This window comes from Cynocephalus volans, unplaced genomic scaffold (genome assembly GCF_027409185.1).
Source record: "Cynocephalus volans isolate mCynVol1 unplaced genomic scaffold, mCynVol1.pri scaffold_35, whole genome shotgun sequence".
NCBI classification, from domain to species: Eukaryota; Metazoa; Chordata; class Mammalia; order Dermoptera; family Cynocephalidae; genus Cynocephalus; species Cynocephalus volans.
Genome location: NW_026902463.1, coordinates 5,834,091 through 5,857,156, shown reverse-complemented (window position 1 = coordinate 5,857,156; position 23,066 = coordinate 5,834,091). Strand labels below are relative to the sequence as shown.

At 48.4% G+C, this 23,066-nt stretch overlaps 1 pseudogene; it reads right to left on the bottom strand.

Annotated features, from left to right (window-relative positions):
• Positions 1–4,143: 4,143 nt before the first annotated feature.
• The window catches only part of LOC134369044 (F-box-like/WD repeat-containing protein TBL1X), a 31,667-nt pseudogene continuing 12,744 nt past the window's right edge, over positions 4,144–23,066 (bottom strand).

The following is a 23,066-nucleotide window of genomic DNA, read 5'->3' as shown; positions in this document are numbered from 1 at the left end:
CTTCAAGTCCCCACCTTCCAATTACCATAATAGGATTTCCTACTGCATAACGGTCACAGTGGGCGCCAAGTTTCTAATACATGAAACGTGGGGGACACGTTTCAAGCTTCAGTGAATTTTGGGGGGACATAATTCAAGGCATTACAAAGTCTATTTAGGTCCATTTTAAGTTAATTTTTGTGTACAAGTGAGGAATGAGTACATCGTTATTCTATTGCATATGGGTTTCCCTTTGTTCCAGCACCATTTTTTGGATAAATTCACTTTTAAAACAAACATCAGTAAACAAATAGAGATTATATGCAGATTGTAGAATATATTGAGTAGTCTAGCTAGATCCCTGTTCTAAAATCATTGACGTCACTTATATGTGTCACATGATCATTATCTTTGATCTCTCTCGCCTTTCTTTTAGTGCTTACTTCATTATCTATGGTTTTTCCTTCCTTTTTTTTTTAACTTATATACCAAATACTTACACATCTGTATAGAACACAGATATGCCTGGCTGTGAAAATCCTCCCGAGAAGATGGTCAAAACCAAAGGCAGCCAACCAGGTGGATCAGTGAGGATCCACAATTTTCTTTTGTGTGTGTGTCCTTGTCTGGTTTTCGATCAGAGTAATGCTGGCCTCATAAAATGCGTTCGGAAGTATTCCTCCTCAATGTCTAGAATAATCTGAAGATAAGTGGTATCAACTCTTCTTCAAAAGCTTGGTAGAATTCAGCAGTGAAACCATCAGGTCCTGGACTTCCTTTTAATGGACGATTTTATATAACTGATTCCATTTCCTCACTTGCTTTTGGTCTGTTCAGATTTTCTATTTCTTCATAATTGTATTTCTTCAGGAATTTATTCATTTCCTCTGTTATCATATTTGTTGGTGTATAGTTATTCATAATAGACCCTTATGATCGTTTGAATTTTTGTGGCATCACCTATAATGTGTCATTTTTTATTTCTCATTTTATTTATTTGAATCTTCTCTTTTTTTCTTGGTTAATCTGGCTAAAGTTGGGCCAAGTTTGTTTATATTTGGAAAAAACAACTCTTCGTTTAATTGACCTTTTCAATTGTTTAAATTTCTATTTCATTTATTTCTACTCTGAGCTTACTAACTTCTTTCCTTCTGCCAATTTCGGGTTTAATTTGTTGTTCTTTCTCTAGTGCCTTTAGGTTGTTTATTAGAAAACTTTCTTTTTCTATAAAGGAATTTAGTGCTGTAAACTTTCCTCTCCAAACTGCTTTTGCTGTGTCCCATAGGTTTTTGTATGATATGTTTCCATTCTCATGTGTGTCATAAAACTTTTTAATTTCCCTTTTAATTTCTTCATTAAACCAATGGTTGTTTAGGAGGGTATTGATAAATTTCAAAGTATTTGTATAGTTTCTAAGTTTTTCTTGTTCATTCTAGCAAATGCTGTTGAGTAGGGTATGGATAGGGCCAGAGGAAAGGTAGTGATCCAGCTGGATGAACAGGAAATGTGGGTGTCACAGAGCAGCTGCACAGCATGTCCTCAATATGCCCGCTAGTGGGTGGATAAGGGGCATGGTTTTTTGACTAATTTAGACTGTGTTCTCGTGCTGGGCTAACCGATGACATAGTCAAAGGAATCCTTGGAACCTGACTTTGCTCAGATCTTTATCCATATCTCCACACAGTTATGTGTCACTTAATGTTGAGGATCTGTTCCATGAAATGTGTCATTAGGTGGTGTCATCACTGCGTGAACATCATAGAGAGTACCTACACGAACGTAGATGGTATAGCCTAGTACACACTTAGGCTATATGGTATACTCATTATAATCTGATGGGACCGCTGTCGTGTATGCTGCTCATTGTTGGCTGAAATGTTGTTATGCAGAGCATGAATATACGTGTGTGTTTGTGTATTTTTTCCTTTTTGCAAAAATTGTTGCAGCATGCATTGAGGTCACAAGACACCCAGGTATAAAATAGAAAAGACAGACACGATTTTCTCAGGACCCTGTGGACAGCTCAGCCATGTGACATTTCCTTTCACATCAAGATTAAGTATCCCTTTCATTCTAGAAGAGCTGTTCCAGAAAGGATCTGGATTTGGACTTTTGGAGTCACAAAGCTGCAGATGCACTTAGAAAACCCTGTGACCTTGGTATCTGGGTTGCCCAGGGGTCTCTGATAGTTGTTGCTGTACCTTCTTAATCTCGCCTTGAGCATTCTCTCCAACCTGATGAGGCACAGCTCCACCTCTCATTCTAGAAGCAGAGAGGCTAGATACTTGCTTTTACATCCTCTCTTGCAGCTAGAGCAGGGTGCATGACTTGACAGTGCCAGTCAGATATGTCTCCAGAGTCTCTGAGTTAGAAGTGAGTGCCCAACGGAATGGGTGGCAGAGAAGCGGTTCTGAAGGAGCAGTGGCAGCAGTAGTGGCAGCAGGCAGGTCTGTGCTGGGAGGTGCATTGAGTGTGCTTTGAGGGGAGGGTCCAGGGTCCAGTTTCAGGGTGTGGGCAGTATCCACTGCTTTCTTTGTCATCCTCTTGGCCAAGATTTGCAGCCTGATGTTGGCAGTTCTGTGTAGCTGCCATATTGGTTCCCAGAGATTCTCAGGCTGCCGCAATCCCTCTCAATAATTTTTGGTTTCCGTTAGCCAGTCAGTTTCTGCAGCTTGCAAATCAGAATCCCGACTTATCTGATTATGCAGTGAAAGGGACCCCTCCAAGACAGGACACTGAGCATCACCAGCGTACGCCCAGAGCATGATGCTTTTGACTGGGGTGAGCTGCGAGAGGAAGAGGGTGAGCGGACACCTTCTCACAGCAACTCGACACTCACTGGGCATGGAGAAATGCACATCAGAGACGTCGTGTATAAAGTCGACCTAGGGAACAAGGAGACAATGATTGAGCAAGCAAAGGAAGAAATGAGATAATTGGCTTGGGGCCATTTCTGTGGAAGCCTCGTTGCTGCAGGGGCCGTAAAGTCACAGGAGGCTTGTTTTGTTATTGTTTTCACGATGACCGACGTTAGAGCACGTTGAGATGCTAAGGGGAATGATCCCGTGGAGGGAACACGATGATGATAGTGGGATGGAGGGACAACTGCAGGAGGGACGTTCTCTCTTCAGGGAGAGCAGGAAGTGGGACATATAGCCAGGAGTCTGGGCTGGTCTGTGAGGATGAGGCTGTGACAGAGGGGAGTCTGGCTCTAAAGATGAAACTGTGACCATGAGACAGCTCCCATCTGACTTTAATTTACTGGCCATTTTATCAGCCAGTTTAGTTGTCACACCATCAAAAGCTTTAAGTCTACTCATCTCCCCCAGTACAGAGTAAGATATCACCATCATCGTCACCGTCTACTACTGTGCAGTGATGGTAGGATATATACACCCAGCTACTGTCCTGAGTGTCTCTGAATAAGTACCTTCTGCTTGAGGACAACTATATTCCTAACCAAGGCCTCAATCTACAGAGTGTTAACATCAAGTCAGGTCACTGCAAACACAGCATTCGTTCTCAGAATCTCTTTAGCTTCTTCTTCTAAGAGTTCTTCCTGAAATAACAGGAGTGGAACATTCTACTCTTAACTTGGTCTGGCGAGCTTCTGGCAAAATAATGCTCTTGAATGAAGCCTAAAGCCACGTGGTTTGTGGGAGGCCACCTTTGTCACTTATAACCCCTCTTCCCAATTCTGGCGGTGACTGGCTGGCCACTCCACTACCTCCGAAGCTGGTGTCTTAGGGGACTCACTATATACAATGTCAGGTCAAGTCTGGCTGTGGCTGGGGGAACCTTTATCCCTGCTTGAAATTCCTGCCCATGTAAGCCCTGAGTTGAAGGAATAAACCAAGCCCAAGTTCCAAGATGAACTCTTTCCCTTTCCTTTCTCTGCTGTCAGGAAAACCTTCAGCAAAGCCAAGTGCCTGAAGCCATCTCAACACGTGCCTTCTCCCAGTCTCACTTAAAAGTGCCTTCTCCAAGTCTCACTTAAAAGTTCTATCTCGGCCCCTTCAAAAGGGAGCTACGACGTTCAATGCTCCAGCAAAACGTCCTGTTCTCTCTGCGTATGAGGAAGTTCTGCTGCTGTGCTGCTGCCTCAGTGACAGCGGGCCAGGCTGAGTTCAGGAGCCGAGGCTGGGCTGTGCAGGCGTCCTGTCCTTACCTCGCCAGCATGATGTTGGAGTTGGGGTTGCTGGTGGCCTGCCTGGTGGGACTCCACTTGATGGTGTATATCTCTTTGCTGTGAGCTTGCAGGTCGTGCACACACGTGTCCTGCTTCATGCTCCAGATCTAGAGAACACAGTGGTAACAATATGAGTAAGCTATGTCCCTCCAGTGAGCCAAGAGACTGCTGGCTGTGAACCGTACACAAGCCATTGGAATGTCCCACTGGAAAAAACTGCAGGTCATTGCCCAGGAAGGGCTGGGACTCCTAGCAGGACCCTTGACTGGTACATCAGAGTTCACTGGGCGAGAGCTAATCTGACAGTCAGTAATGGGACAAATTATAGAGGAAGGAAGAGGACTCAGTACAGATAACCCCCACATGTGAGACTTGCGTTCAGTACTGTGGGCTGTTTAGGGTAAAAGAGCTCATCCCTACAGATGCCAACTTTACCTTTAATGTCATGTCATCAGAGTAGGATGCTAGCAACATTCAAGAAGGATCCCATTTAATAGCATTGACCTCATTCTGAAAAATAGAACGGGTTTGGAAAGGATATCAAGGCCTGAGAACAGATCCACTGGCTATCCAGCAGGGGGCAGTAGCGCTCTGTCATCATGGTGGCCGTCCACCAGGGGGCAGTAGCACTCTGTCACCCTGCCGTCCACCAGGAGGCAACAGTGCTCTGTCATCCGGACGACCATCCACTAGGGGCAATAGTGCTCTGTTATCCCAGCAGCTGTCCACAAGTGGGCAGCAGTGCTTTCTCATCCTGCTTACCGTCCAGCAGGGGGCAGAAGCCCTCTGTCATCTGGCCGACCATCCACCAGGGGGCAATAGTGCTCTGTCATCCCAGCCGCTGTCCACCAGGGGCAATAGTGCTCTGTAACCACTCTGGCTGTCCTCATGGGAGCAGTAGCACTCTCTCATCCTGCCTACTGTCCACCAGGGGGCAGTAGTGCTCTGTCATCCCAGGGGCTGTCCTCAAGGGGGCAGTAGCATTCTCTCATCCTGCCTACCGTTCACCAGGGATCAGAAGCGCTCTGTCATCATGGTGGCCGTCCACCAGGGGGCAGTAGCACTCTGTCACCCTGCCATCCAGCAGCGGGCAGTAGCACGCTCTCACCCAGCCATCCACCAGGGGGCAACAGTGCTCTGTCACCCGGCCGACCATCCACCAGGGGCTATGTTGCTCTGTAACAACCCTGCCTATCCTCAAGGGAGGAGTAGCACTCTCTCATCCTGCCTACCGTCCATCAGGGGGCAGTAGTGCGATGTCATCCCAGTGACTGTCCACAAGGGGGCAGTAGCACACTCTCTTCCTGCCTACCGTCCACCAGGGGGCAGTAGTGTGATGTCATCCCAGTGACTGTCCTCAAGGTGGCAGTAGCACTCTCTCATCCTGACTATGGTTCACCAGGGGCCAGTAGTGCTCTGTCATCCTGCCATCCACCAGGGGGCAATAGTGCTCTGTCATCCCAGTGGCTGTCCACAAGGGGGTAGTAGCACCCTGTCACCCCAGCAGCTGTACACAAGTGGGCAGTAGCACTCTCTCATCCTGCCTACCATCCACCAGAGACTGCTGCTGAGGGCAGTAGCATTCTGTCATCCTGCTGGCCATCCTCCAGGGGAAGCAAGATTCTGTCATCCTGCTGATCGGCCACCTGGGACTTTCCCCAAAAGCAAAGCAAAGAGCCTGGGAGGCCATGCGTTTTCCTTTTTCATCACTTTGCCTTGTTCATTTATATAAAAGCACAGCCATATACCACAAATGAGCAGCCACCCTCATCAATATTTCTTGAAGGGAAAAAATTCCATACTAGGAAGGAAGCAAATGAAGAATTCACATACAGTATAGGTAGCAAATAAAAACACCAAAACCACAGCTGTTTTAAAACTGGACATGGAAATCACTTCCCTGTGCATTTTTAATGCTACAGCTACTGCTTCTATCTAAATCTGCTACCTTTTTCTGGCAAGTGGCAGTGGCCGGGGGTCAATGCAGACAAATGAAACCCCTCAGCCACGGTGCGGTTCCACGGGGAACAGGAGGCCCGTGTGCCCCAAGTGCACGAGCACACACCAGAGCCCAGAGGGTGGCTCTGTAAGAACACACAGGAGAAACAAAACCCACCCAAGGGGCTTGCCCTCCAGTGCAAACAGCCTGGAAATACAAAGGGCAGGGGAGTTCTACCAGGCAGCTCAGCATCCTGGGTGCACAAAGGAACAGGACTGTTCCTGAGGGCCACCAGGGCCCCGAGATCCCGAAGCTAAGCCCCAGGGGACAAAGGCAAATGTACCCGGCAGGCAAGGGAGAGGGGGACACACAGGGAACACGGTTCTACAAAGGAACAGCCTGTGGCAGAGGAACACTGTGCCGCACATGGAGACCAAGGAGAAGGTGCACCCACAAGGGTCTTTTCCTTAGGGTGACTGTAGGGCCCCATCTGCTCAGGACAATCCCACAATATTATGCCTGCTGTCCAGCCCAACAATTAACTAACTTCACACTCATAATTCATTTTCTAAATAATTTCACACACCTAAGAACTCTGGTTTGGAGGATAAATTATATGGTCACACTACATTTTAAGGAAACTGAGTTGTGAAGGGTGTGAAGCAAAGAAGTGGCAGGGCCACATCTGTGTTCCACATGGCACGGATGGCCTGGGAAAAGGGAGGAAGAAAGCCTGGAGTCCAGGGAGTGGGCTCCTGTGTGAGCAAGGGGAGGATGAAAGGGTCAGATTGGAGAGTGGCATGTGCACAGAGGTGCCTGTGATTGCCCAGGGGTGTGTAAGTGTGCAGACGTGTGTAAGTGCATGGATGTGTATGAATACATGGACAAGTGTCTAAGCAAGTGGCCATGTATGCTGGTGTGCATATGTAGATGTGAGTGTCCAGGAGTGTGAGTGGGCATGCATGTGAGTCCAAGGAGTGGGCACCTGTGAGCCAGGGGAGGATGAAGGGGTCAGACTGGAGAGGGGATAACGTGTGGACCTGTGTGTGAGCGTGCAGACGTATGCGTGCACACATGTGTGCACAAGTGAACATGAGTGTGCATGACTTTGTGTGCATGTGAACAAGTATCCATAAGTGTGAGTCCGCATACGTCTGCACGTGTGTGTGAGAATGTGGCCATGTGGGGGTGTTCATACACGTACATGAGTATCCAGGCGTGTGAGTGGGCATGCATGTGAGTCCAAGGAGTGGGCTCCTATGAGCCAGGCGAGGATGAAGAGGTCAGACTGGAGAGCGGATAATGTGTACACGTGTGAGTGTGAAGATGTGTGCATGCACATACGTGCACACAAGTGTACATGAGTGTGCATGAGCATGCATGATTTTGTGTGCATGTGCACAAGTCTGCATAAGTGTGTCAGCATGTGGCTGTGTGTGGGTTTTCATACACATACATGAGTGTCCAGGCATGTGAGTGTGCGTGCGAGTACGCTTGAGTGTGCCTGCGTGTGTGCGAGTGTGTATGCATGTATGTGTGTGCGTGCATGTGCTCGAGTCTGGAGGTGTGAGTGAGTGCATGCATGTGTGGGAGTGTGGGCGTGTGTCAATGTGCACAAGGGTAGCTGGTTCTGGCTGCGGATGCTGACAGGAGAATCGATGGGTAGGTTTCTTGGGGCCCAGGAATTTGGAGCCAGTCACCATGAACTGTCTCAAGCTGAACCCTCCTGGGAATGGAGCGCCACCTCCACCCACCCGCCACTCTCAGCCCAAGTCACAATTACTAGGAAGCATCGAGAAGTGGCTCCAAAGTCTCAGGAAGAAGTAGGCTCAGCCACATTTAGCTTGGGGCTTGTTCCAACGATTAGCCACAAGGAGAGCCATTTAAAGAGCCAAGTGGTGGCACGGTGGTAAAATCCCGGGCACGGCAGCTGGAAATCACATAGCTATGTGACCTTGTACCCTACGGCACACACAGACTGCGGGCAGCACTATTAAAAGATCGCAGATCATCCAGGATTAGTGGTGAAACAAGTTTAGACCAGAAAACGCAAGTGTCCCTTTGTAACCACAGCCAGATATTCATGGGGCAATGGATACCTGTGCTCCAAAGAACCTTCTTTTGGAAGCAGGAACGCATTGGGCTGGGAGCTGAGACTGGTGGGTAGTAATGAAAGGCAAAGGCACTGAGGACAATGGAATTGAATTCCCTTAAATTGGGGGCATGATGGCAACTCCCCAGGGGCTTTGATCAGACCCCTCTGCTTTAACAACGGATCCCCAAACATAGTATTTCCATTCTCTGCTGACACTCCCCATCTATTCACTTATTACTCCCCAAACATAGTATTTCGATTCTCTGCTGACACTCCCCATCTATTCACTTATTACAAGCATCTTTTCCTTTATATCCTCGTACATTTTTTTCATAGCCTTTGCCACAAAGTCCAACATCTAGATCACCTCAGGGTCACTTTTTCTCACTGCCTTCCCGTCACTGATTTAATCCACCTGCCTAGGGTAGCTGCAACAGTTCAAGAGCAAAGGTCTGCAGAGGAACTGGTCTGCTGTCACGGCATCCTTTGATTCTAGGTAAAAAATATATATATATAAAAAGGCTCCCACATCACATTCTCATGAACTCAAGTCTGAAACTCAGAAGTCCCACTTACTTTGTGTCCTTGGAAGGTTTTGACTGGGCGGTCACAGCCAAGTCTGCATACATGAATACACATGTCTGTGTTACAGGAGGCAAAGGTAGTGTTGTGCTGCCAGTCCACATCAAGAGCAGGGGCTGTGGAGCAGGAAAGACAGGGAGGACGCTGACATTTATCAGCTGTGCACAGAGCTCACCTGACTTAGAACAATTGACAGCATGGTGGAGAAGCCATATCTAGTAACACGATAAAACATATTCCCTCGTGAACTGACTCTTTGGTTTAAAGACCTTAAAGACCCTCTCCTCCCACATTTGCAGGGACGACAAGATGCCTCTGGAGAGAGGCCCCGTGGCCCTTTCTGTGCCCCACGACATGCAGCATCTCTTGCTCCCACGGCACAGGTGAGAAAGGGCAGGTGAGGTGTGCTGGCTGCCTGCCGCCGCACCTTCCTGCTTGAGCAGTATCACCACGTTGGGCCTTTTAGACTTGCTTTCACAGACAGAGCAGGAAAAAGAAGAGGAAAAAGATTTCATAGCCTTTGCTCAAGACACCCCAATTAAAAAAAAAAAAAATCCTGCAACACATTAATGCATCCCATGGATTCGGGGATAATTAGAGTCAACAAGAATCCCATATTAGGGATGAAATTGGGTGAAAGGTTCAGGACTCGTGAGGAACACCCTCCCTGAGTCCAAGAGACCCTCGGCTCTGCTGAGGGTTTTGAGGTGACTGCCCTCTGGTCACTCCCCGCTAGATCTCTCCATGTCCAAGCTTTCCCAACTCCTTGATCTAGTGTGAGCCCTGCCCCTGAAGGGACCTCAGAAGTAACGACGATGGGAACAATACAAAGGTTAACTAATGCTGCACTTTAGTTACGTTGTCATTCTCTACTTTCTGGGTTCCTTGCTGAGACAGCAGCAGGAAATCCAGACAATTTCCAATGCACCGAAATGCCCAGGGCCATTGTTAAAAGCCCAGCCCTCGTTCTGTCCTCAGAGCCAGTGCCCCAAGATGTTGGAAGAACACGTAAAGACCAGGTGGTGAAGGCAGAGCGGCCAGACTCCATCCTTGTTCTGTCCATCAGTCAGGTCCTGGGGTCTCAGCTGCACACAAGGATGTTCTGATAAGCCCTCAGGGGATGCTGAGCATGGAGTGAGACAAGCCATCTCAGGCCGTCAGCACAGCTACCAGCCAGAGAAGGGGTACAGATGTGTTAGTCCCCATGGCTGTTGTACCTGTGGCCTCCAAGCCTCGTGCCTGTCCACTTACAAGGAGCGGGTCTGCGGCTGAGGGCGACTGCTCCCACCTCCTCTCAGGCACCCACTTGCTCAAGTGATCACTTGGCACTCCGGGGACCTCATGGCCATGCACTGCTCATGTCTGTATAGTCTCTGCTCCCCTGAGGCACTCCCACTGGAACACTCCCTAGAGGCATTTACGCATCAAGTGAGAGGTGACGGCCGGAGGCGGGGGGCTCGGGAAGGAACAGCAAGGGGGAGAGGGAGCTGCTCACGTGATGTGCCCCTTCTCCGTAGGAATCTCAGCGACTCCCTTTTATTCAGGATCATCACAGGCTGCTTCTGAGAAAGAGAAGCTCTGGAATTGTGCCCTGTGCTCACAGAACCCTGACTGGGAAAGCTCATGGCCTGAGGGCTGTGAACAGTGCCTCACTAGAGCACACGTCACACAGAGAACAGGGTGCTGCCTACATAGCGTTTCGGGCCATTGTAACCAGGTAATGTCTTCAAGGGCCAGGAGCTCAGTGCTTTGAGGCTTAGCCATCAAGGTCTGACCAACCTCTTATGATACGAGCTCTCACCATTCCTTCACTGATGGGAACGGCCCCTGCCTGTGCTGTCCGTGCAAACAGTGCAGTTTGTGCTGAGCACCTGCTTGATTCTGGGAGTCTAGAATCGGGCATGGGGTCGGCAATGGGTGCCTCCATGTGACCAGCCCCAAATGAAAACCCTCAGCACCAAGTCTCTAACGGGCTTCCCTGGAAGACAGCTGACTTCTGGGGGAATTAAGCAGATCCCGTGCGACTCCCCGGGGAGCTCACGTCTGTTCTCCCTGGGACTTCATCCCTCATGCCTCTTCCCTTTGCTGATGTTGCTTTGTATCCGTTCCCACAAGAAGTTTAGGTGTCTATGCTGAGTCCTGTGTGTCCACCCAGCAGACTGCCAAACACGGAGTGGTGTCGGGGACCCCAACACAGCAGCCCTCCCGGAGCAGCAGGACAGAGAAGCCTGCCCTGGCTCTTTGGCTGGTGTTTCCAGACTCGGGAGCAGGTGGGTGTTGAGGCGTCTGTACCTTGCAAACCTGAACGACAACACTTAACATAAAATGGGTCTCCTTCCCACCAGCGAGGTTCCACAGGCTGCTCCCTCTGTGCATTCACAATTACTTTAAGGGACATTTCACAGAACTCTGAATCATTCCTTTTAAATTACAAAATCAAAACAAAACTAACCTGAAAGGAAAGGAAACTGTTGTTTGGCTTCTCCTGTGTGGGCATCCCAAATGATTGTTGTCTGCACGCCACAAACAAAGGAAAAAGTTAGTAATTATTCTTCTTGCAAAGTTTTCTCATGAAAAGTGCATCATACAAGAAAAGACAGTGGGCCCTTATTCCTTCTAAACCACCACAGTCCAATAGAGCTATTCCTTTAATTTTTCCGGGAAGCTGTAGGAAGTTCAGGATGAGGACAGGTCATATTAGTAGGAGAAGGGGAAGCAGAGGGGAGTGTTCTTTTCTCTGTAGTTTGGGGGTTTTTAGTGGCTGGCTGGTAAGGGGATCTGAACCTTGACCTTGGTGTGACACCGTGCTCTCCCCAAATAACCTAACTGCCTAGCAGTGTCCCACAGAGGTATCATGTGAGTCACTACACTAATTTTTAATTTTACAGTCACCACATTAAAAAGAAAAAAAGAAACTGGTACAATTCATTAACAGTGTATTTTATTTCACTCCAATAATGCCAAAATACTATTGTTTCAACATGTAATCAGTATAGAAAAATATTAATGAGGTATCTGACATTCTTTCTTGCCCCCCATCCTAGGACTTGGAATCACAGCGTGTTTTACACACAGCAGTTTGGACGGCCACATGTGATGACCTACAGCCACATGAGCTGGTGCCTACTGCAGCGGACACAGCAGCCTTAACTGATAACTGAGAAAACTACCCAAATCAGTGGTGATGCCCCCTCATCCCAAAACGCTAAAATACCTGTACCAAAACATATCTAAATGTCTTTCCAGCAGTTTTCCAAATGAAGAGCTGCACAAACAGACATTTCTGGAAATTCCCCTCACCGACCATCCATGAACCAGGACCACGCGATGTGAAAAAGCCATCGGATTATGCCCGGGTCAGGCTCTGATTTACAGTAAGGAAAAAGGTGATCGGCAACTCGGAACACAAAGTAAATCATGAATTCTGATGAACTTACTGATGCTAGGAACATACTTAAAGCAGCAGCCAGTGGCAGCTCCATAAATACCATTGGAATTAAGTCTTCATTAACTGGAATTTTCAACGACATTGGAAACTTTACACCTGTCTGTCAGTGGGACTTCATAAAGATTTCATTTTAAGAGCTGGTTATGTTTTCGGTTGATTGTAGAAACATTCAGAGGGATCACTCAGAGCAGCAAGTGTCTTTTAAACATGGTATTCCTACATTTGGGGTCAGCTCTAGACCACCTGTCACTGTTTGTCTGCAACTGTTTTCTTAATTTCTCAAGCACAAACAAATGTGGATTATATATTGTGAGTACAATCGGTCCTTTAATAATGGGCGGGTTAGGTTACCGACCAGGACACAGTTGAAAATCCACGTGTAACTCTTGCCTTCCCCAAAACGGAACTACTAATAGCCGACTATTGATCTGACTTGTTACCAATAACATTAACGTTCAAATAAAACATGTTTTCTGTGTTTTATATATATATATATATTATATACTGTATTCTTACAATAAAATAAGCTAGAGAAAAGAAAATGTTATTAAGAAAATCATAAGAAAGAGAAAAAGACATTTATAGCATTGTGCAGTATTTACCAGACCAAAAAAGTACCATGTATAAGTGGACCTGTGCTGTTCAAGGGTCAAACTGTAAGTAAACTCACAAATGTCTGATACATTTTCACATACTACAATCAGTCACTGGAACATTTAGTTGACGTTTATGTTAAATATACATTGAACCAAAGAAAACATTTCACAAAAGCTTTGAGAATGTGAAATATATTTTTGTCACTTTGGGTTAAGCATACACTGAAGGTCACACCAGCATCATCATAATTTACATTTTCTCCATGGGTATTATGTTCAAGGACACTGTTATTATTCCTGCCATGATTGACTAAGGAGTAAAGAGGGACATACATGACCCAAAAGACTAACATGATTCCAAATACGCATTTTGTACTGATCGTACAGTCCGTCACCTGGTAGAGTCAAAATAAATAACAGGTGAGAAACACACAAATGAATGTACAATAAAGATCCGCCAGGTGGTAAGGTGGCCAGGAAATGATTTAGAATGCTCGGCAAGTCGGAGGGCAGAGTTACTGGTAACCAGGGACTGATCCTCCTCCACGCTGCACCAGCTGTGTGTCACTAGACAAGGTAATAAACCTCTCTGGCGCTCCAATTCTTCCTCTGTAAAATGGAATTGAACATACTAATGCCTGCTTGCTGTAAATGTTAGCGATCATTTTCATGAATTATTTTCATAATTCAAGTGGCAGTTACCAATGGCCTACTGAAGGCATGACAGAGTGCTGTGTATGCGTATTAATTGAACTAGAACATCTTGGGAAAAATTTGATGGTAGTTACACGACATATATAGTGTGTCAACCACAGCAGCTTATCTTTTCTTATATTATAATAAATTAGGCTCCCAAGTCTGAATGAAGAGTTTCTTGGCTTAAATATAGAGAAAAGGAACAAATGATTCACTGACCTACACAGTTATATCCACATACAGGTGCTGGCACTCTTTCTGTCATGGGGCCCCTGGTAAATACCTTAAACTTTGAGGTCCAATGGTCTTCTATTGCAACTCCTCAACTCGGCCACTAAGGCGTGAAAGCGGCTACCGACAATTCTCAACAAATGAGAGTGGCTGTGTATCAATAAAACTTTATTTAGAAGAACAGGTGATGGGCCAGTTATCGCCTGTGTGGGCTGTACCCTGCCAAGTGCACCTATGACTTCTCCAAGAGTGTGATGATGTTTAGAGTTCGTTTATTATTTTATATTAAATTTTACACCTTGAATGAACAGAAAGCAGTAACAGAGTAAAGTTTTCAAACTATCATGAAACCAGTGTAGTTTCTGTGGGGGAATGGTTCTATGTCTCCTTCCTCTTTGTTCTGGGATCTTCCACCCCATGATGGCTTCGAGAGGCACCTGGCTCTAAAGCCATCACATCTCTCTGGCAGCCCTGTCCAAGTGCAGAGTAAAGGAGTCCCACTTTGGCTCCGTGGCCTGTCAGGGGACAGTGCCCTGTCCCTGGGTCCGTTTTACTCCTGCTCAGGAATTGTGCAGTCTACAGTGGGAAAAAGGAGCTTATCAAATTAGGAGAGCAGAAGTCTGCTAAGAGAAAAGTGTGTCACTAACATCAGTCTAGGGGTGAAAGTTTACACAGAGCACACCCACAACCCCTGCTCTGTCCAGCCATTGATAAACACAGTCTGGAGATTTTCCTCTCTTTATCATTAAACTATGAACCTCAAAAGAAGAGACACTTTGCACAGAGGTCTGTAGAACAGTGGAATATACTGACAGAGATTACATGGTAAAATTAACACGAAGATCAAAATTACAAAAACAAAACCTATACAGGTCCTTTTGATTTCTTAAGGGGAAGGAGAAAGCCTAAGAATTCAAAGAAAACATCGTGTTATCTGGAGAATGAAAATAAACATGTATAGATCGAAAGTATTTGTTTTAAGTTAATACTCACTTTGTCTACACCAGCACTCAAAATATAATTCCCCTTTTTGTTCCATTTCAAGGCAAAGATGGGGTCTCTATGTTGGCCTAAGCTGCTGGCCAGATTACCTGTTATGTAAAACAAATACAGACAAACATGTTGACTTCAAAGTCATGGTCTGTTCACTTCACGGTTACATACAGAAGAAGGTCCTGTCCAACCTCAACACGACAGACACAGGACTACCGTCTTCCATCCATATCCTTGCAAAACGGTCATATGAACCTGTGGCCAGAAGCGTCCCATTGCTCTGCGGGCCAGAAAGAGACACAAACCCACAGAAGCAGCTTAGTAGTGGTGGCACCAGAAAAGCACACAGAAATCGCCAGGATCCCAAGTCTAGAATATTCCTAAGCCGATAACTGATGCCACATTAAGAGACTAACGGGTCATCTCTGACTACTTCAGCACACACTGCTGTTAAATTAAATGCAAGACATGTGGACCAGGAAGTGAGAAAGCCACACTGGACCCACTCAACATGTGTGCTGTCTAATTAAGGACAGAATTTAAAATACCTACAGAAAGTCATCCTAAGACTATGCAGAAAGCAAAAAGAAGTTGAACGGCATGTGTCCCACGTATAAATGCACTTAGCTGCTGGTCCTGAGCTCTCCAGGTGGAAAGTTTTCTTTCCTGGCTGCTTGTCACAGCTCCCCAGCTGAGCCTTCCGGGGGTCCCACCTTCACGCTGTGAGGTCCCCCTCTCAGCGCCATCAGGCTTGACTCGCTCATGTGTGCTCACCATGGGAAGGCACGGCCACCCAACACCCAGCTCATTCTGTGCCCGCCATGGCCTAAGCAGGATCTCTTGGAGATGGAGAGCACCTGTGAGCCCACAGCTCAGGGCAGGGCCACCACACATTTCAAGGGGCCTGGGGGGTGGAAGATGCTTACGTTCCAGTCCAGTGAGGTGACATCTTTGTTACTGGGGACATCGTGTCCCCCCTCCCGTATACATTGCCTCAGTACAAGCTGGGTAGAGTCCCCGTTGCTGTGTTCATTAAGGTTCCATATCCTGGCCGTCGAGTCTCCAGACCTGCAGAATAAAAACACACGCACGTCGGCTCTTGGTGGGAACAGCTCTTTCCCCCCCTCCCATCCATCCCCCCTCCTCTCCTCCCCACCTCCGCATTTATCAGTTTTAAATGTCTTTGATCCCCATCCCATGGAGAACACGGCGAGGAATGTCGACTTCACAATCCGAGACACACAGAGCTGTGGAGTTAACAGGACCTGCTCGGGATCTGCTCATGTCGGGAAGACGTGACACACAAGGTCAGACAACAGCACGTGTCCCTTGAGGCAGAATGCCAGAAGCGAGCAGGGGTTCCCCTGACCATGGAGCGTCCCGCCCCTGACATCCTCACCCAGAAGCCAGCAGATCGCTGACAGGGTTCCAGGTACAAATGAACACCTCGGACTCATGGCCCCGAAGGACTGTGGCTTTGTTGGGTGGAATCTCAACGTCCCAGTCAATTTGCATGGGTTTTGAGTGATTATCTGTTGTAGGAAACACAAAAAGGCATATGGCTTATCAATAAAAAGGAAACTCATTCTCAGGGGGCTTCTGTTTTAGGAACACCTTGTTTTTATGTACTAGGCGATACCATCTCTGATGATTATAACTAAATCATGGCTTTGTGTGATTGGGTATTTTATGTCTCTTTGTATTTTGCCAGTGTACAAACTTGAGTGAGGAATACACTAATTTATTCCATAAAACTGGGGCCAGTCAACTATGACCCATGGGCCAAAATCTATCCTGCTGCAGCCTCTCCTCATAAATAACGTTTAAGTTATTTACCGACTCCCATATATTTATGCATTACCTGCAGCGACTGATATGGGTTGAACCGTGACCCCAGTACCTCAGACGGTGACTGTATTTGGGGACTGGTTCTTTAAAGAGGTGATTAAGGTAAAATGAGGTTGTTAGAGTGGGTTATAATCCAATACAACTGATGTCCATATAAGGAGAGGAGATTAGGACAGAGACACACACAGACGGACGACCATGTGAGGACACAGTGAGAAGATGGTGTCTACTAGCCAAGGAGAGAGGACTCAGGAGGAACCAGCTTGCCTCACCTGGAGCTCAGACTTGCAGCCTCCAGGCCTGCGGGGAGAAATGTCTGCTGTTTCTGCCGCAGATCTGCAGTACTCTGTCACAGCAGCCCGAGCAGAAGAGGACAACTGCTTCTGCATTTCAAGACAGAGTTGGGTCACTGTGACAGAGACTGCCTGGCCCTGAAAGCCTGTGACAGCCACTGTCTGGCCCCTTAGGGAAAGTTTAGTAGCCCCTGCTTTATGGGAAAGAGAAGGCAGCGGTCCGATCTAACTAGCACAGAGTCAGCAGCAGCTGACAGTTTTGTAATGCTGTGTAGAGTTGAGTCTGCTGTTACATCTTCTTGTTCAGGTATTTTGGTGGAAAACCCCAGGAAGAGAAGGACTCACTTCTCAGTGGCAGGTAACCTAAGATCCACTGCTTCTGGGTCAACACATAAAAATATGAAAATTCCTGGTGACCCTGCTTGGATTGAGAAGCCTGACACAAAATCTTCACAGCCTACCCTCAGGAACAGCAGGGCTGTGAAAAAACCCTACTTCTTTTATGCTTCCCAAGTTCCCATGTGGCTGGGAGAAGATGAAGATAAGCAAAATGATCTTCCATGTTTGGTGGATCCATCCCCTGGTGATGGCGAGAGGACAGCTGGCGTCCTAGCCAGCCGTGCAGTGGGGGCCTGGGACTCTGTAGAGGCGTGCAGAGTAGGCTGTCACCTGCTCACTTATCCACAGGCGGCCATGGCATACTGCAGCCCCAACAGGCTGGTCTGCAGACCAGGCGTGAGGTGCTGAGAAGGGGGTTGAGCTGGCTGCTGCAGAAATTAAGAGCAGTGAGCGAGGGTGTGTTAGCCACGTGCACCAGCAAGAGAAGGAGGCTGGGCTCCCTGGGGCAGGGGTCAGTGCCCAGACGCAGCCTGGGTAGAAGAACTCCCACTCCCACGACCACTGCAGGGAACAGCCTCCAGAGGAAACGACCAGAGATGGGGAACGGGTAAGGAGCCGACCTCAGACCAGAGGGGTGGCAGAATGGCTCAGGTCCTTGATGGAGCACAGGCATGCCTTGCATTCTGACTTTGGGTCCCAGGACATGGCACCTCTTTTGTCTCTGTTGTTCTAGTTTTAAATAGATTTTCTGATGTGGGAGTTAGTTGGTGGAAGGTGCACCGGGCCTGAGCAAGTTTTGTGATATGATTGTCGAGCTCTGACTCATCTGCTGCATACTCTTGGGCGATTAGCTAACAGGTCTAACCTCCCGGGGTTTTGCAATGACCAAGTAAGATGATGTCTGGTGTTCGGGGCGTGGTGCCCTTGCACTGACCATGGGCTCGACTACTAGACCATAATTTGGCTGAAAACCCTCTGCATGGAAGGCTGAGAGAGATACTTGCTTATGTTGGACAGTGATCATCTGGTACTTGTCCCTGTTACACGCGAGCCTTCAGGAGCAGGGCAGCAGGATTTCATAAAATCCAGGATGTGTGTCGAGAAGGTCAGGTCTAAGGATTTAGGTGACAAACGGGGAATGTGAAGGTCTTCCGGCCGTACAGTAAGCAAGCACTGGAAAGCAACTGGTGCGAAGTTGACAGCAGGCAGATCTCTAAGAAGTCGTTGCATTCGCCCAGCTTTACAAGCACAATAAAGCGCCAGAAGCCCCACACTTAATTATTGCGTGTGCTCGTTCTCCTCCCCGTTGACCGTGGCCTCTCCGTTCTTTGGTGGATTTTGCTGGGAAACTGCTGCCGGGGCTGCCGTGTCTGCCATGGCTGCTGCTGCAGCCGCTGCTGCTGCCGCTGCGGCCGCCGCACTGGCCTGCTGCTGCGCGAGCTTCTCGCGGAACGCCTGCTGCTGCGTCTGCACCACGTCGGGCATCACAGCGTCTATCAGGGACAGGGACTCTATGGGGCTGCTGTCAAACACCGTGCCATCCTGAGAAAGTAAGCCAAGGGCAGCCGTCAGCAACCGCAAAAGAGGACATCGAGGACCAGACTCTGCCTTCCAGGTGGGAGAGGTGCAGGAAGGTGGCCCAGAAACAGAGACGCCTGGGAGCTCAGGGGCTGGGGTCGGGGGTCGGCGGCATCAAGCAGGTGCCCGGACTGTAGGGGCAGGGCAGAGGGACTCCATGGTGGGCCAAGGACCGGGAGGTGGACAAGGGGAATCGTCGATGAAGAACTAGGTATGGTGGCTGTCCTGAGGGAGACCTGATATTTGGTAAGTGTCAACCTGAACTGGGGCATTAAGGATATGTGAACGTGTCTCCTTTATTCCTAGACAAAAGTGCTATATCCCTGATGCAAGGATTCTCAACAGGGGCAGGGGTGTGTGTATGGGGGGAGTAATTTTGTCTCCTTGGAGGACATCAGGGAATGACTGGAGACATTTTTCATTGTCACCACTTGGCAGAGGGTCTACTGGCAGCTGGTGGGTGGAGACCAGGGATGCTGGTCCACATCCTCCAGTGCACAGGACAGTCCCCACTACAGAGCAGGGTCCAGCCACAAATGTACATAATGCTGAGCAGGAGAAACCCCGTCTGGTGCCACGGCAAGTGTGGAATCTCTTAGTACCCACTTTTGTGGGAGGAGTAAGTCTTTGGAAGCATCGGCCCCGATTTAGAGATGCCTGCAACATTCAGGATTTCCTTCCTGGTGCACGTGCCCATCTGATCTAATAAATTAAGCACTTGCAGCTACTTGAAACGATGCCCTGGGTTCAGGGTTTAGACCGAATACAGCCACGATACAACCGACAATGACCTCGTTTACTTCTGATTCATATTTTTCTGTTTTTTTTAAAAGATGACCGGTAAGGGGATCACCCTTGACTTGGTGTTGTCAACACCACGCTGTACTGAGGGAGCTCCAGTCTGGGCTTCTGATTCACATTTTTGTCTGAACATCTTTCGATTCTCTGGTACTATCAAAAAAATTTCTGTACACACTTAAAAGTAAGACGTGCTTTCTAAATACTCGAATCACATGAAACCCTCATTGCTCCGGGTTCTGCCTCGTGGACGGAGAAACACATTTTTGTGTGCTCTGAACTTGAGGAAGGCAGGATAGAACTGGGACACGTGGACTCATCCGTGTGGGACTCAGCTGAATCCCGAGAGCACAGATGAAGGGGCCAGGGAGGAGAAGGGATCTGTTTAAATCCCAAATAACTGACTTTCAAAATTTCTATCAAATCGGCACAGCCCCAATCTAGAAGGTGGCAGGGGATACAAGAGAATCTGTATCATTTTAATTGATGGTTTTTGTTCCATCCTTCCCCGGATCAGCTCCACAAAGAGCACAGTCGTGAAACCAGCACCTGAAGTCACTTTAACACAGGGCCATCATCTCTCTGTCCCTGACTGTCCCTCTGGTTATGCCCTCTGTCAGGCTCCCAGGAATGCTTGGAACCAGAAGCGTTTCACAGTGTGAAATTTTTTCTGAGTTTGGAATACTTGCATTATACTTACTGGTTATGCACCCCAAATCTGAAAATCCAAAATCTGAAATGCTCAAGTGAGCATTTCCTCTGAGGATCACATTGATGCTCAAAAACTTCAGATTTTGGAACATTTAGGACTTCGGATTTGGGATGCTCAAAGTGTAACAAAAACCAAACAAACAACCCCAGCTTGCTCTCAGACGCCTGCAGGAAGCACACGCGGGCTTTGGACTGGGGTCCCGAGACCCCGCTGCTGGGAAGCCCAGCCCCGCAAACATCCCGTACCTCGTTGATGCTGATCTCAGCCTCCACGTACTGCAGCCCCTTCTGCAGGATGGAGATGAGGGCGGCGGGCGGCACCAGCGTCCCATTGATGTTGGACTGGCTGATGTGGCTCTCGATCCCAAACGTGAAGGCTGAGTGGGAAAAACCTGCCACGAGAGGGAGGCCAGGCAGGTGAGACCAGAGCAGGAAGAGCGGGCAGAGCCAGCAAGCTCTGAAGGGGGCAGCGCGGATTTCAACCACGCTTCATTAACGGGGTGGCCACTGCTGCAGGACTGCGGCTTCCGATGTGGGGTCAGGCAGGCAGGAAAGGGCAGGGGTAGAGAGACGAGTGTGAGATCAAGGAAGACTGGGGAAGGGATGAGGTTCCTTCATGGGAGGACCCTTTCAGTGCTATTAAGAAGCAAAAGGGAACAGAGTGGAGGCTGCCCCACGTGCCCTGGATGGCTGTCTCTTGCAGAACTCCAACTCTGGGAGTCCCCCGACCCCTCGGTTCACATATTCTTTGCGGGAGCTCAGTGCCGCAGCCTCTCTGTGTCCCCTTCCTCCCCCAATGTGTCTCCGTTACTGCCTGTGTGGGAAGCTGCTTGGCAACTCAAAGGAATTTTGGATGAAGGTTTTTAAGGAAAAGTTCAGGAGAGCCAGGACGGCTACTGCTTGTGGATGACAGCCGCGTTGCGAAAAGAAGGCAGTGGCATGAGGCATGGAAGGAGGTGCTGGGGGTCCACATAGGGGTCTGAGGGCAGTGGGGAAGCTGCAACACCCCCTCCTCAAGGAAAGGAAAGTGGCCCCCTGCTGTCGGTGGGGGGATCTCTGCAGCTGCAGGTAAAACAGGCAGCCCAGTCTGGTGGGGCTTGATCGCCCCGTGTGGACCACAGGCGGCCCTGGGGTGCTCGAGGTCTCGTAAACCCAGGGAGGTGAATGCTGTAGGGGCATCCGAGTAACCTGGACCTCCATGCTCGGCTCCCCGGCCAGAGGTGGGGCAGGGCCTCTCACTCCGTTTCTATTGTCTGCTGATCGGGCAGCAAGGGTTCTCAAAGTGACCACTCCTCCTGACTTGGTTCTGCCCACTGTTTATGGCGACGTTGTCGGTTTGCAGGCTTAGTCCCTGGTTACCCGAGCAGGTGGGAGCCTTTCCACCTGGCCTGGCGATTGCTTCCCTTCCACCCTCCCTCAGTCACCCGAACAGAGGCAGCGGGATCAGGAGCGTGAGGGCTTGGCTCTCATCAGATGCAATATCATCAGCCCTGCTGCTTCCCGTTACACAAATCGAACTGACTTTGCAATAAACCAAAGTCTCACTAGATGGGAGCACAACTCCATGCAAGGAGGAGTCTGTGTCTGTGCTCTCCTGCCCCGTTCCCTTCTCACTTCCCTATCCACTCGCTCCTCCCCAACCCACCCCGTCCCTCCCTCATCTCCCGGTAATAACGGATGTGTAAAATAGGTAGTTTATATTGACGGGACGGAACAAACGTGGTAGATGTCATTAATTCTGCACTCAGTTGCATACAGCCCTGTAATTCTTTACAAAACCATACATAAATTAGGTTGCAAGGCTTCCTCTCTTCTGCGTTTTTAGAGGATACAAGCACAGGCCCTTTACAGTAGACATTACCTTTCCCTTCTCCCCTGTTTTCTTTCTCTTTACCCACCTTCCTTTCACTGACCCACTCCTAGCAAAACAAAACAAGCCACTCCTGCGTTCAACCAGTGACTCCCCTGTATCTCCACCATGCTCTGCAGCGTTATAGCTCCAGGCTTTCCTCGTCCAGGTTTCCAGCAATGCTGATCAATGGATGGAGGGCTATGTCTCACCCTCCTGGTATCCTGAAAAGACCTCATGCAGGGCTATGACACTGCAGTCATAATAATAATGACAGCCAGCCTTCACAGGGTACCCACTCTCCGCCTGGCACTGCTTCTGGGGCTTTATTCGAATTCACTCAAGCCTCCTGGCAGTCGTTCCCTCTGCCATCTTTCCCTTATTCCTCTGCTTCCCCATTCACAGAATAAGTCCCCGAGATCTATCAAGGGTGACTGATGGGCACACATCGCTGAGCTGGTAGGGGTTGGGCTGAGCTCCACACCCCGGCAATGGGACACAGTGCTTAGTCACTGTAAAACACTGTTGAGAAACATCTACTAAATGCTTCAGAGCACAGCATTTACTGCTGATGAGGGCTCCTGACAAACAAATCTCAGTAACTGCTGGAGCAATTGTGCAAGAGAAGTCCGGCTTCTGGTGTGCAGATGCTCCTCGACTTACAATTATGTCATATCCTGATAAAACATCGCGTGTTAAAATACTGAAAGCCCAAAGTGCGTTTAATACACCTAAACCACCAAACATCACAGCTTAGCCTCGCCTGCCTTAAATGTGCTCAGAACAACTACTTTAGCCTACAGGTGGGCAAAATCACCTCATGAAAAGCTTGTTTTATAATACAGTGTTGAACATCTCACGTCATTTACTGAAAATCATATTTAAAGAAAAATCAGAATGGC